The sequence below is a fragment of the Cololabis saira genome, chromosome 3 (assembly GCF_033807715.1).
Source record: "Cololabis saira isolate AMF1-May2022 chromosome 3, fColSai1.1, whole genome shotgun sequence".
In the NCBI taxonomy this organism is placed as follows: Eukaryota; Metazoa; Chordata; class Actinopteri; order Beloniformes; family Belonidae; genus Cololabis; species Cololabis saira.
In genome coordinates this window covers 37,748,922-37,761,377 of record NC_084589.1, presented here as the reverse complement: position 1 = coordinate 37,761,377, position 12,456 = coordinate 37,748,922, and the positions used below count along the sequence as shown (strand labels likewise).

The following is a 12,456-nucleotide window of genomic DNA, read 5'->3' as shown; positions in this document are numbered from 1 at the left end:
ACAGTCAACAGGAGAGGCCCAGGGCTTTTTACCAGCAAAGAGGAACCTCATCCCTACAGGGCTGATTGATTTTTTTTTTTTTCCTTTTCTGGAAACTAAGTAGGAAAAAGAAATAGACCCCCACCCCTCTCTTTCTCACACTTTCCAGTAGATGAAGCTTGAAATATGGGACATAGAGAGAGAGAGAGTGCTTGACAGGTTCAATAAACATTGAACATCAGTTTTGGAAGAAATTACCATATAATTATGTTGCATTTTGTGAGATTTGTCAGTGACTTTTATAAATAGCCACCAAAATAGTTGAAAAATACTTTCAACTTATTTGATCATTTGAGTAGGCTGTATGTCAGAAACAGGATTATTTATGCACAGTGACTGGAATATGATAACGTGTTTCGTGTTTAGTCCAGCAGTCCACATCAGTACGTAGTTCCCTATGGTGCTTTTGTCACACATTATATGACATTATGGGATGCAGTATGCATGTAAAATGGGGAGTTTTCTGATAATTAGCAAACCATTTGGATGTTTCTCATATTTCTACGGTACTACTGTTTTATTGAATTGAATAATAGTTTAATTAATACCTAAAGGGAATGTATATTGTTGCAGTGTAGATTATGTATGTATGTATGTATGTATGTATGTATGTATGTATATATATATATGATTTAAAAAGATGCCGCATCAGCAAGTATCACACGTGAGCTCTCAGAGTAGACAGCATGGATGGAAACTTGCATCCAGCAGTGCAACATCTGGGATGCAGAGGTGCTCCTTCACGGTCCCATATCCAGGATTACACCATTGTATCATTGAAATCCGTGCAGAGGCACGTGGTACTAAAAAGCGAGTGAAGACTGCGCGGTGTTAGGGCCATGAGTCACATTCGTGTACATTTGCTCCTCAGGTATGTAAATAGGTCGTGTTTGGGATTCTCCGAGCACTGGATGGTCTGTGTGGTCGCTGGTGTCCATGTGTTTCAGTGTTGGGGCTGGAATTGGCTCCACCTGGCTCCACCTGGCTCCACCTGGCTCTTCTGCTGTGTGGGCAGCAGTGTAGAAAGCAACCCGAGCCAATACTTTAAGGTCGACATGGTACGCCTGTCCATATTTTTGGACTTATCTAATGTATCGTAATGATGAATTCGTACTTTGGATGTCATTGTTGACTTTGAAATAAAAAAAAAAGAGAGATTTATGAGATGCGGCTGTATTTTCTTATGGAAAATAAACCCAGTTTCCAAGTCTTAGACTTTATTTTGACGCTTCAGATTGCTATGTTATTAAGAGAGGATTGCTCTGATTGGTCAGATTTCACTGCTGTATGAGACGTAAAAAGGATACCACTAAAGCTTTTGACAGCACACCAAAGAAGGAGTGATAATCTTCAGCTTTATACAAAGTTGCTTTTTTATTTTTTTGGTTTGTTCCTATAATGTCTTGGAAGAAGTGTGTATTGAGTCATGAAGACATAGCAAACATTTTTCCAGCTTTAGCTGGATTGCTGCTACAGTCATCCCGACCGGAGACGTCAGCGTGTAATCTCTGAAGTTTGTCTGCTCGACAACTTTCCCAGTCTGGATCCAGTTCTGGCTTAAGTGCGTGTGGCAGGATTTCTGGAGCTGTTTTGTTTATTGGAAACATAGATAATCTCTCAGATTTATTTATCATAGCTTGGTTTGGAGCTCTGTGTTTTTGTTCCTAACCAGACGGAAACAGGAAACAGAAAACAGAAAACACTTCAGACGACACGTTCTCGTTTTCAAGGCAGTTGTGTGCTCGTGATGGTTTTCTTTGTCTTTCCAAAGTAATTACAAATAGTTTGGATGTATGATGGGTCAAAAAGCTAACGTAGAAGTATCCAAGATAAGACAGAGGTGCTGGAAATGGCCTTATGATTTCCTCTTTAAGTGGAGTGAAACACAAATCCAGCAAGATCTGATAGGAAGAAAGACATGAATAAAATCCATCTTCTGTGTCTCAGCAGAAAAATAGTGGTGCTGCTTCGATGGTTGTACCGCGTTGAGAAGTTTTTAATATTTCTCTGTCAGTCAGTTTCCCGATCAGTCGTTGAATAAATCCATTTGAAACCAGCCTTCCGGCGGCTCTCAGCAGAACACACCGTTTCCCCTCATTTGTTTACTGAGCTGCTGCGGTTAGATGTTTTATGAAACATTTGAATTTGTTGATGCTGATGTAAATTTAACAATTGCTGTGTATCAAACTGAAATCTCCACTCAAATAGACTTCAGGAAGCTGCTCGCGGTAGCTGTAATTACAAAAATGACACTGAAGACTTGAGTTAGGGTACGAATGGCAAAACTAGTTTCACGTAATTACAAATAATATCCAAGCAAAAGGTCTGTCTTATGCAGGAAATTGCAAAACCTGGTGAAGATTGGTGCTTTGAAACATAGAGAGCAGGTCAAAGTAGCAGTAAACTAGTACGGTAACCCTGCAGGATATTTCTACCCGGGAAACAAGGTTTTTATTACAAGCTAACCATGCTGCATCAGCAGCACGCAGGATATGAAATTTTAAATGTGTCCCTCGCTGGGTTCCTTAAACAGCTGCTGTGTGTGTCTGTGTCATGGATCCAGTGTCAGTTACGCAGCCAAGCCTATTTGGCTGCAGAGCTGCTCCCATAGGATCTCTAAAACATGGGCAGATTAATAAGTCAGGAGATGAGTGCTTCTTAAGGTTAGTAGTACAAATGCATCGCTTTTGTGTCAGCTACTCTGTTTGCTCGAGAGCCGACTTCTTAGAGGGGTCTTTGCAGATTCAGAAAACTGCAAAGGACCTGGAGATGCATCTTTTCACTCGTCTGTAAGTGTCATAGTTCATAAAGACAATATAAGATTTGATATGAAGCGAAAGCTGCCTTGGTCTCTGCACCGCCACACTGAGACGGCTGATCAATAGGTGGCTTGTCTCTGTGTCCAGACAGCAACTCTTAAAACTGTGGAGCCCCACCCTCCCAAGCTTGGCTGGTTGCCTGCCAGTCTTGTGACACAGCACCCAGACAGGGCTCAGGGCTGTCCGTGTCATGGCGGAGAGGCCGAGCACCGAGGCGTGCGTGTGGACGCCAGCGTCTGCCTGACTTTGAGCGGCCCACTGTGGATATTAGGTGTACGCCAAATGGTCTGGGGTCCGGATCAATTACTCATTCACAACAGCCCACTGCAGACTAGAGGGGACCCGTTTTTGGAAGAACGGTTTTATGAGCTCTGGCTGCCCCGCTTGAGTATCGGTAAACCAATATAGTGTGAATCGCAGCTCCCATAACAGAAGCTATGCTAATGAGAGCTCCATCAGCTATTCTCTGCTGCTCACCTTTTTGCTCTCTGCAGGAGATACAGTGTGGGGAAGTGATATTGATTGCAGCTTGATACCAGCCGAAACCTCAAAGGTTTTCCTGAGAAATGATAGCACATCTTCCACATTCACTGAACCTCCAGTGCTTTTTCATTCAGTGTTTGTTTCCACTGGGATTTGTGACGATTGTGATTAATGTAGCTGCAGTAGAAATGGTTGGTACCAAGGAAATGGAAATGGCTTGTGAAGAACATTACTACTGTATAAGAGAGCTTGATGACCGTTTTCCTGTGTGGTTCAGCTGCAGCCAGTTCAAATCAAATCAAACCTTTTATTTATGCAGCACTTTTCATCCAACAGTAGCACAAAGTGCTTTACACGATAAAATCAATGTTGAAGTTGTCCAGGTTGTTAAAACTTTGCACTGCGGGTATGAAAACCGCAGTAATGTAACAGCCAGACTCGATAAACCTGGGGCTTCTCTGTCGACCTGTATTTGTGTGTTTTTACGATTTTCAAAGCTAACCTTGACGTTAATAGTTTATGTGGGCTACTTTTCAGTGTTGCAGTGTTATCTGTTATGATGTAGAACCCAAAACACCTTCAGACCTCTTGACAGTTTGGGTTTGTAATTATCCACTCAGGACTGCAGCACTGCTTGCTTTCAGAGTGCATCCACAACCTTTAGAGCCCTAAAATTACAGTTTGAAATCCGCTTCAAACACGGGTAAAGTCAGTGGGAGTGTTTATACTTCAAGTGTGAATTTTCCGCTAATATTGGTTGAAAGATGACAGTCCTGGAAGGTGTAGATGAAGATGGCAGGCTGGATAAATCCACCCTGACCTGAGTCAAATGTAGAATGACTCTGAATGACATAATTGGTTATCAACCGACATTGGCTTCCCTCGAAATGATGACATTAAAGAGTCTTAAAGTCTGTCTGGTTGTTATTGCTTTACTGATGTAATAACCTCTCGGCTGCAGCATCATCTTGACCTCACATCAAATATGTGAGTGATGTAGATAAACACATCACTAGTGATATGGATGATCCCCTCAGCAATATCACGCAACGCTGTGTTTTTTAATTCTCTGTTGCACGTGATAGAAATATTTCACCGTCCTCTTGAAGCTCAGTTTCTTTAGGTTCAAGACAGAATTTCACAAAACAAAAAACTGGGGGGTTCAAGAACGGATAGATGTTTGTTAAAGTAAAAAACACTCGGTGGGTCATATTTATTTCAAATCAAAGTATGAGTGAATAATGAATAATTTGCATGTAAATGGCATTGTAGGTTGTAGAAAAGGAAAAGCGAGGTTTCCTGTGTTGCGTATGCGGCATCATGCCCCCTCACCCCCTGCCTTGTTGATGCAGGACAGCAGCAGTAATCCCACACATGGCTTTGATGAGGAGCCCGTCACCCGTGATGACATCACAGGGAGTGACGTAAAGTCACTAGCCTGCAGCGCCCGGGGATTCACATGGCAGTAATGCTCCGACCGGGGCTTATTTACCCGCTACCGGCTCGTTCATCTCTGTTTCGCTCAAGTGAGACGGGTTTGAAAACAAAACACAAAACCAAAGATCACATAGTCTGAAATGTCTTCAATACCTCAAGGCTTCGTATTCAGATTAAAGCAGTGGTCTTCATGCTTGACTTGTGTAATAATCGGGACATTGTTTATATGCTAAGCAAAGGGAACATTGACTTACATCCACATTCATCAGTCTCAGATGCGCTTTGATTTAGTGTTCATTTATGTTTTGGTGAAACTTGGACGGTGATCTATGACTAACCCCCCCAAACAAACAATCATTACAAAACTACTACATGGAAAAGTTTCCAACCCAAATTTAAACGATGTGGTTTGTGGGATCAGTCAGTCGCCCTCCAGTAATCACTTTGTTCATTGAGCCGGTTTTAATGAAACATTTCAGTACTTGGGATTTGTGGCTGCAGTGGTAATCTTGTAGTTTTAAGATTGATCATCTTGATTATTGAATTATAGTTATAGCATTAAATATAATTAGTTGAATAGTTTTCAGATGAGATTGGAAGTTGTCTGAAATACTGAAACCAACACAGATAGTTTGTTTGACCTCAATCCGTGTATCATTCGGTCATTTGTTTTTCAAGATAAAACAAGTTATAAAACGAAAAAAGAACAAATTTTCTCATTATTCGTTTTCATTCTAACTAAAATGAGAAAAATGGATAACGAATAGTTTTTCTTCAGTTTTCGATTTTATGCTCAAATGAATAATGGAAAAAATGTATAACAACCTTTTCCTGTTTTTTATCCATTTTTGATATGAAGCTGAAGTTAAGTGAACCAGAAGTTGCCTAGCGTAAAAGCTAACTTTACCGGAAGATTATTTAGCATTTTAACATTTTTATTCATTTTTATTTTGAACATAATATCGAAAACTGAAAAAAAACCGAGTCGGTATCTATTTTTTTTTAGTTTAGTTAGGAAACGAATACTGAGAAAATTAGTTTGTTTTTTCGTTTTCTTATTTTTGGTTTCATTTTGAAAACCAAATGAAAGAATGATACATGGATTTACCTGCAGCATCGTTATTCTACGTCGCGGAGGAAGAAGGAGCATAGTGGCACAGATTACTTTTGTAATACTGTATTTGACCTGGTCTTTGTACGTTCTGACCGTATAGAAACGTAATTCTTGCCATTTTAAGAATGAGATGTACCTGCTGTACTCTACTGCCCTTTCTTTTTAACAACTTGTGCTTTTTATTATTTTACCTCTTTTCTTATCATTTTATTTCATTTTATTTGTTATTTACTATTTAATTGTGTCTTGCCGCTTTTAATGTTGATATAAAGCACTTTGAACTACCTTGTGTTGAATTGTGCTACACAAATACACTTGCCTTGCCTTTATTCTGCTGCTCCACCTTTTGGAGGTACGAAGGGTGCGTGACGGGGTGACATGAGTGCTAGTTGGGGGGGGCGCAAGGATGGCTGCAAACTGTTGTTTAAATGTTGGCATATGTTCATGTTGTTACTTAAGGGAGTAGCAGAAGTAATTAATTATAATAATTAATTGCAACCTTTGCAGTTTGTCACTAGGATCAGTTAAAATTCATTGATTAAAGCTCAATGAATCCTTTCCTCCTAGTAGCGCCACAAATGCCAACCTTCCACCTTCGTTTGCTGCAGATCTCAACAGTTTAGCAGCGCTGCATTTAGGCCGGATGAGTTCCGGCTTCTCTCGTCCACCTCCGGGATCAAAGACTCCTGTTACGTTCTGCTGTCTCAGTTGTCCGTCACTCCGACACGGCGCTCAATGTAACGTGTGAGGATGCTGCTTGTGATCCCCTGAAGCCACCTCCACGGGAGTCTGCCTCATGTGGCTGTTAATTAGCACTCCTTGACGGGTGATTACCTTGGCCGGACTGGAACCACTTGCCGCTGGCACAGATTAGGAACCTGTGAGGCCGGCCTGGTGCACCGCGGAGAGGAAAATACCAAGTGAAAGCTGTCGTTGGACAGTTCTCTTATAAATAGCACAGCCATGAAAGATATCACAGTTATCAATGCTGCATATAATGATGTAAACAGATACTAGTCTAGTTCTTATTTTCTATGAATCAGTGGATCATCTGGCTTCTTACTCATCTCCAAAATCACAAATGACTATCAAAGCTGAACTGCTCAATACAGACCAGAGGGGGGTATTTATATAATTAATACTTTGTATGAAAGGCTGCAGAGCTTGAGTGTTGGGATGAAGCTTCGTCTTGGAGGCAATTGTTTCCCTCCCTTTTTAAAAAAAAAAAAGGTGATTTTGTCATTTCAAGGCCACATGTCCACGCACACGATGACATCAGCTCTCGGGCGCTGATAAACACTTGGCTCGGAAGCCAACGCCGTCCACTTCAGCGGGCCAGACTAAGCTGCTATTACTTACTGCTCCAGTGAATATCAGCACGAGTCCACATTAGGCTGGAGAGAAACCTCACCGATACACTTTCATCTCTTCCCGTCACCAGGACACGCCTGGAACGGTTTCCCATCTCCAGTTTTTACCTCGTTACATGCACGCTGGGATCATATAGTTACTCTGATTCAGACAATTTCTCAAGTACCGTATTTTCCAGACTATAAGTCGCTCCGGACTACAAGTCGCACCAGCCACAAAATGCATAATAAAGAAGGAAAAAACATATATATATATATATATATATATATATATATGTCGCATTTTGGGGGGAATTTATTTTATAAAGTCCAACACCAAGAACAGACAAGTCATCTTGAAAGGCAATTTAAAATAAAATTAGAATAGAGGCAACAACAGGCTGAATAATTGTACGTAGGGCTGTTCGATTTTGCCCAAAAATAAAATCTCGATTTTTTTTCTCTCAAAATCCGATTTTCGATTACGATTATTTTGTGAATTGACAAAAGGCAAAGAAATGATTTCAAATATGCTGTTTTTTTTATTGAACATTTGCCCCATTGGGCTTTAAGTGCAAACTTTGCTCTTATTAAACCAAAAATGAATAAATAAAGTGCAAAACTCTGTAAAATAAGTTGAATTTAAAAAAAAAAATATATAATAAAATATAAAGTTTTATCTCTGAAAAAAAAAATCAGCAAATCAGCACTTGCAAACATACAGTAAGTTATATTTCCAATTAAGTAAAACAAGACATTTTCTAATTAAACTAAACTGGGTCTTTGCATGCTAAATAATAATGCAACCCATGAAGGAGGTAGAGGTGTGTAATGTCAGTCATTACATTTGCAAGTTTTTTGCAAGAAACACGAGCCGGTCTACCGCATCTGGCTTGAGGGATGCCCGGTGGCATGTTACAACGCCCCCTCCTACACTAAAGAGCCTCTCCCATGGGGCACTTGTCGCAGGTATTGAGAGGTATTTCCACCAATCATTAATATGGTATCAATCATTAATATGTGTGCAGACAAGGTAAAAAAAAAAGAAGTGAAAAATCGATTTTACGATTTTCACGTTTTAACATCGTTCTAATTACATAATCGTGATTACGATTTAAAATCGATTAATCGAACAGCCCTACTTGTACGGTATGCTTACGTTACATGACACAACTGAGAACGTGCCTGGTATGTTAACATAACATATTAAGAGTCATTCAGATAACTATAGCATAAATAACAGGCTAAGAAGTTTACCAAACCATCCGTGTCACTCCAAATAACTAAAATCTTCATCCTCTGTGTCATTTTTAAACAACTCTGCTAACTCCGGAGGAAGAAGATGCGGCGATTCCTTTTCTACGTCGCTTACGTCAGACTCATCGTCAGTTGCAGTTCGCCCTCTTGAGGTTTAGTGTGAAAATAACATGTGAAATGATATACCGGTAATAATGTGTTAATAATTTCACACACAAGTCGCTTGTCTGGGCCGTTAACAGGCTCGGAGCATATTGAAGCTACCGAAGGACTTTCAGGAAAATGGTTCTTTTATATTAATAAAAATGAGTCTTAAGTGAAGGGAAGTGTCAATCAGGCATTCCCCAGATTTATATCAGTCAGATTTAAATATTAATAATTAATAATATTCAGTCTAAACTGTGATTGTGGAGGTTGCTTTACTTCAAAGAACCCTGTATTGGTGATTATTGAATGCAGTTATTTTTGCTTTAGGGCAGCTGCGTGTGTGTATATATATATATATATATATATATATATATATATATATGTACACTCAGAACAGGCAGACTGTTGTCTAAAGTTTATTTAGACCCATCCTAAGAGATATAAGACTCTCTGAAGGTCCTTCTTTTCCGTATAGCTCGTCTTTTGTAAATTGTGTAAATCAGACGAATATCAAACATTCAGCTGTGGTGTCTTTTTCATAAAGTCTAAAGCGTTGCTTATCAGATATATCATTCCCCCGAGGTCTCTTGGTCTTGATTTTATTATGCCTTGTGCTTCCATCCAGAAAGAAAGTGGTTTGCTTAGATTAACTCGGGCCCTTTCTGAGCCAGCAAACGGGTTGGGGAGGCTGTAAGAGGGAAGTTGGGCTTGGCACATTTTTGTTTGATGACTGGACGGCTTTTGGACTCAGCCAGCTCCAGCGGCGTGGGCTCGGAGAGGGCAGGCATGGTGTTGTCTCTCGCGCTGCACACAGACAGCCACAGCTGGTGGTTACAGGCCCTCAGTAGGGCAAAAGACAGTAATCCGCACTGATTTTATCTGCTTAGTTACATTTTAAAACTTCCAACTTGCATCTTCAGTACATGATAGTCCAAGTTGGGCAGTGGAAGAATAGATAATGCCCTTATTTGGCAAGAAAATCGGGAGTTGCTGTGGTCATATCAAGACCTTTTACTCAAAGACAAAAGCTGTCTCGGATTCCAATGAAGAAGAATTTATGAACTTGAAATGTTCCAGTTGCTCTCATTATTCACAGATTATATTAACAAAATTAACTTCCTTTTAACTCTGTATTAGAATCTTAATTATTGCATAAATCTTTATATTTATAAATGTGTTAAAGGAAGAGGAGAATTAAAGCAAACCTTTTATTTGCGTCACAATAGCTCGAGGGGGATATCTGCAACAGTTATCTTACGCATCTGCATTATGCAACCACTTGGAGGGTGATGTGCCTACACTATTCCTATGATGCATCCTCTTGCCCTTTTAAGATAACGGTTAGGACATGAAATGGCTAAATGGCTGAAATAAAGAAGATGGGATGGAGCTTCATGAATCCCAAAGGAAACTGTGATGCCAGAGAAATTACTCTACACTAATTACGGATGGAAAGGAAGAAAACTGCAACGGTCTCTCCCTGTTGGCTCTGAGTCATACGCTTACCTTGTTGTTAAGGAGCAATGTTATGGATTAAAACGAAACAAAAAAAAAATCCAAAACAAGTGTCAAAGGTACAAATGTAGAAATGAAAATATTAACAGGTTCACTATTAGATGTGCAAGGTATTTAAGCACGAGATACAAAACTAGCACCAGCAAGAGAACATAAGAAAATGGACTTGGTCTTATTAGGGCCATTATGATCTATCAGTCAGTATTGATTTTGTATTGACCATCAAATCTCATTTTGATCCTTAAACAAATCGGATCAAAATCCTATCCTGGTAGATTTTTTTGATAATTGGCAAAGATTGATTCCTGATCCAAGCTGCGTTTCCATGACACTTTTTCGCAAAATTTCTCCAGGGGGCTGGTGCTTCCATTAATCACGCTTTTTTATTAAGTAAGTGCAATCATCATAGCTCTGTATTTTGTCCTGTAAGACCTGTAACAGTACAAAAAAATCAGTTTGGTTTATTTTCGGTACAGTAAAGGAAAAAAAAAACCCACAAAACATAAAAATAGCTTTTTGCTTAGTTTTCAACTTTTGCAATATAAATAAATAAATAAATAAATATATAAATACTGCTTAAATCTATAAGGAAGTCCTCCAATAAATAGAATATTCTCAAATTAAACAAAAAAAAAAAAATTTGATACAAAAAATGTATTGAAAATAATACAAAAAAAGTTACTAATTATAACAGATTTTTTTTTTTTTAAATTCTTTTCATGGACAACAGCAGTTTTTGCTTGTTCATAAAGAGTTTCATCACCGGGAAACAGAAGTGTTCCCAAACAGGAGCCCTTAAAGATGAGGGAGGGTCTTCAAGCTCAGCCTTCTTGTTTCCATCAACCATGACGTCTGCGAGCAGATAAAAAACTCACGTGGGAGTCCGGTGCTGACTACAGACTGAGACTTCCAGTCCGGCACTTAAGATATTCGTGTGGGAATTCGGATTTGAAATATGCTCTGTCTGCGTAACTAGTTAACTAGCTACTGTTAAACATTGTATTTTGATCGGTATGTACATATCTGTACCGTACCGACAGCTCTGTACCGTAATGGTTCGGTACGAATGCAATCCATGTACTGTTACACCCAAACAATGAAGAAAATTGACTAAAACATCATTAACCATTAACCAACCAAAAACAACTGGAAACTAGATTTTAATTACTTTAGCTTGACTGGGAACATCACATCCAGCGCTGCCAGAGCCGTGAAAAAGCGCGCAACGCGTTTCCTTTACAAGTGGATCATCGAATCGCCTGAAAAACCAGATATTGAGGAGTTTTTTTTATTTCCATTACGGGATTATTTTTTCAATTTTCGGTTTTGCACAAATCTAAGAGTAATGGAAACGAGCCTCCAGTTAATTGATATAATATTGTATTCCGATTAAACTTTTGATTTACACCCCTGATTTAAGTAAGTAAGTAAGTAAACTTTATTTGTAGAGCGCTCTTCACAGACCATGGTCACAGAGCGCTTCACAGTTAAAATAAAAACACAGTTAAGGGATACATACACTTTACACCTCTTAGTGCTTTTTGGTTACAGGTTAATCAATTGTGTGTGTTTTTTTTTTTTTGCTGAACTCTATTGAATGTAAATATCTGTGTCAACTCAACATTGGTCAACAACAACAGCACTGTTCTGTTCTTGAACCATATTTATAAGAGTTTGTGTTGCTTTGTGGTCTCATTGTTTTGTAGTGCACTTCTTGTAGCATCCACTGGTAAACCAGGTTTGTTTTATTAATTAATTGGCTTTTTAAGTCAAAAGAACCAAAACTGTGGTTTGTTAATGCTTCTCTGCTTCTTTGGGAGAGCTGAAAGTCTTGGTTGTTCTTCAGTCCTCAGCCAGACGTTGATTAGTCTCATTTCCAGCTCTTGCATTATGTAACGAGCCGGTGTAGCCTGACTGGTCTCAGTCAGTAACCAGATTAAAACACTCCACAGATAACGGCTGATGGACAGCCACCTCACCGCACCTTTGTTTGTCTTCCTCTTCTGGTTTCCTTCAGATGGAAGGTGTTCTGCTTTGATTGCTCCCAGCAAAAACACACTCCGTCAGGAGCATTAAAAACAGGCCTGTGCCAGTGTTTTTAAGGGTGGTCTACCACACATACCAAACACTTTGCAGGAATGTGTTGTCCAACTTTGCGGGCTATATATAGATTTGTTAAAGGGATGCCAGATTTACATTATTATTCCTCGAGCAGTGACAGAACAACAGGACATGAGAAGTGGTTGTTATGCTACAACTGTGGGCAGAACCTATACTATATGGCACAGATATCATG

The 12,456-nt window shown here is 39.4% G+C and overlaps 1 protein-coding gene across 3 annotated transcripts in view; it reads left to right on the top strand.

Moving 5' to 3' along the window:
* otud7b (OTU deubiquitinase 7B) overlaps window positions 1-12,456 on the top strand; it is a 48,959-nt gene that overhangs the window by 1,721 nt on the left and 34,782 nt on the right. The gene's annotated exons all lie outside the window — the stretch shown is intronic.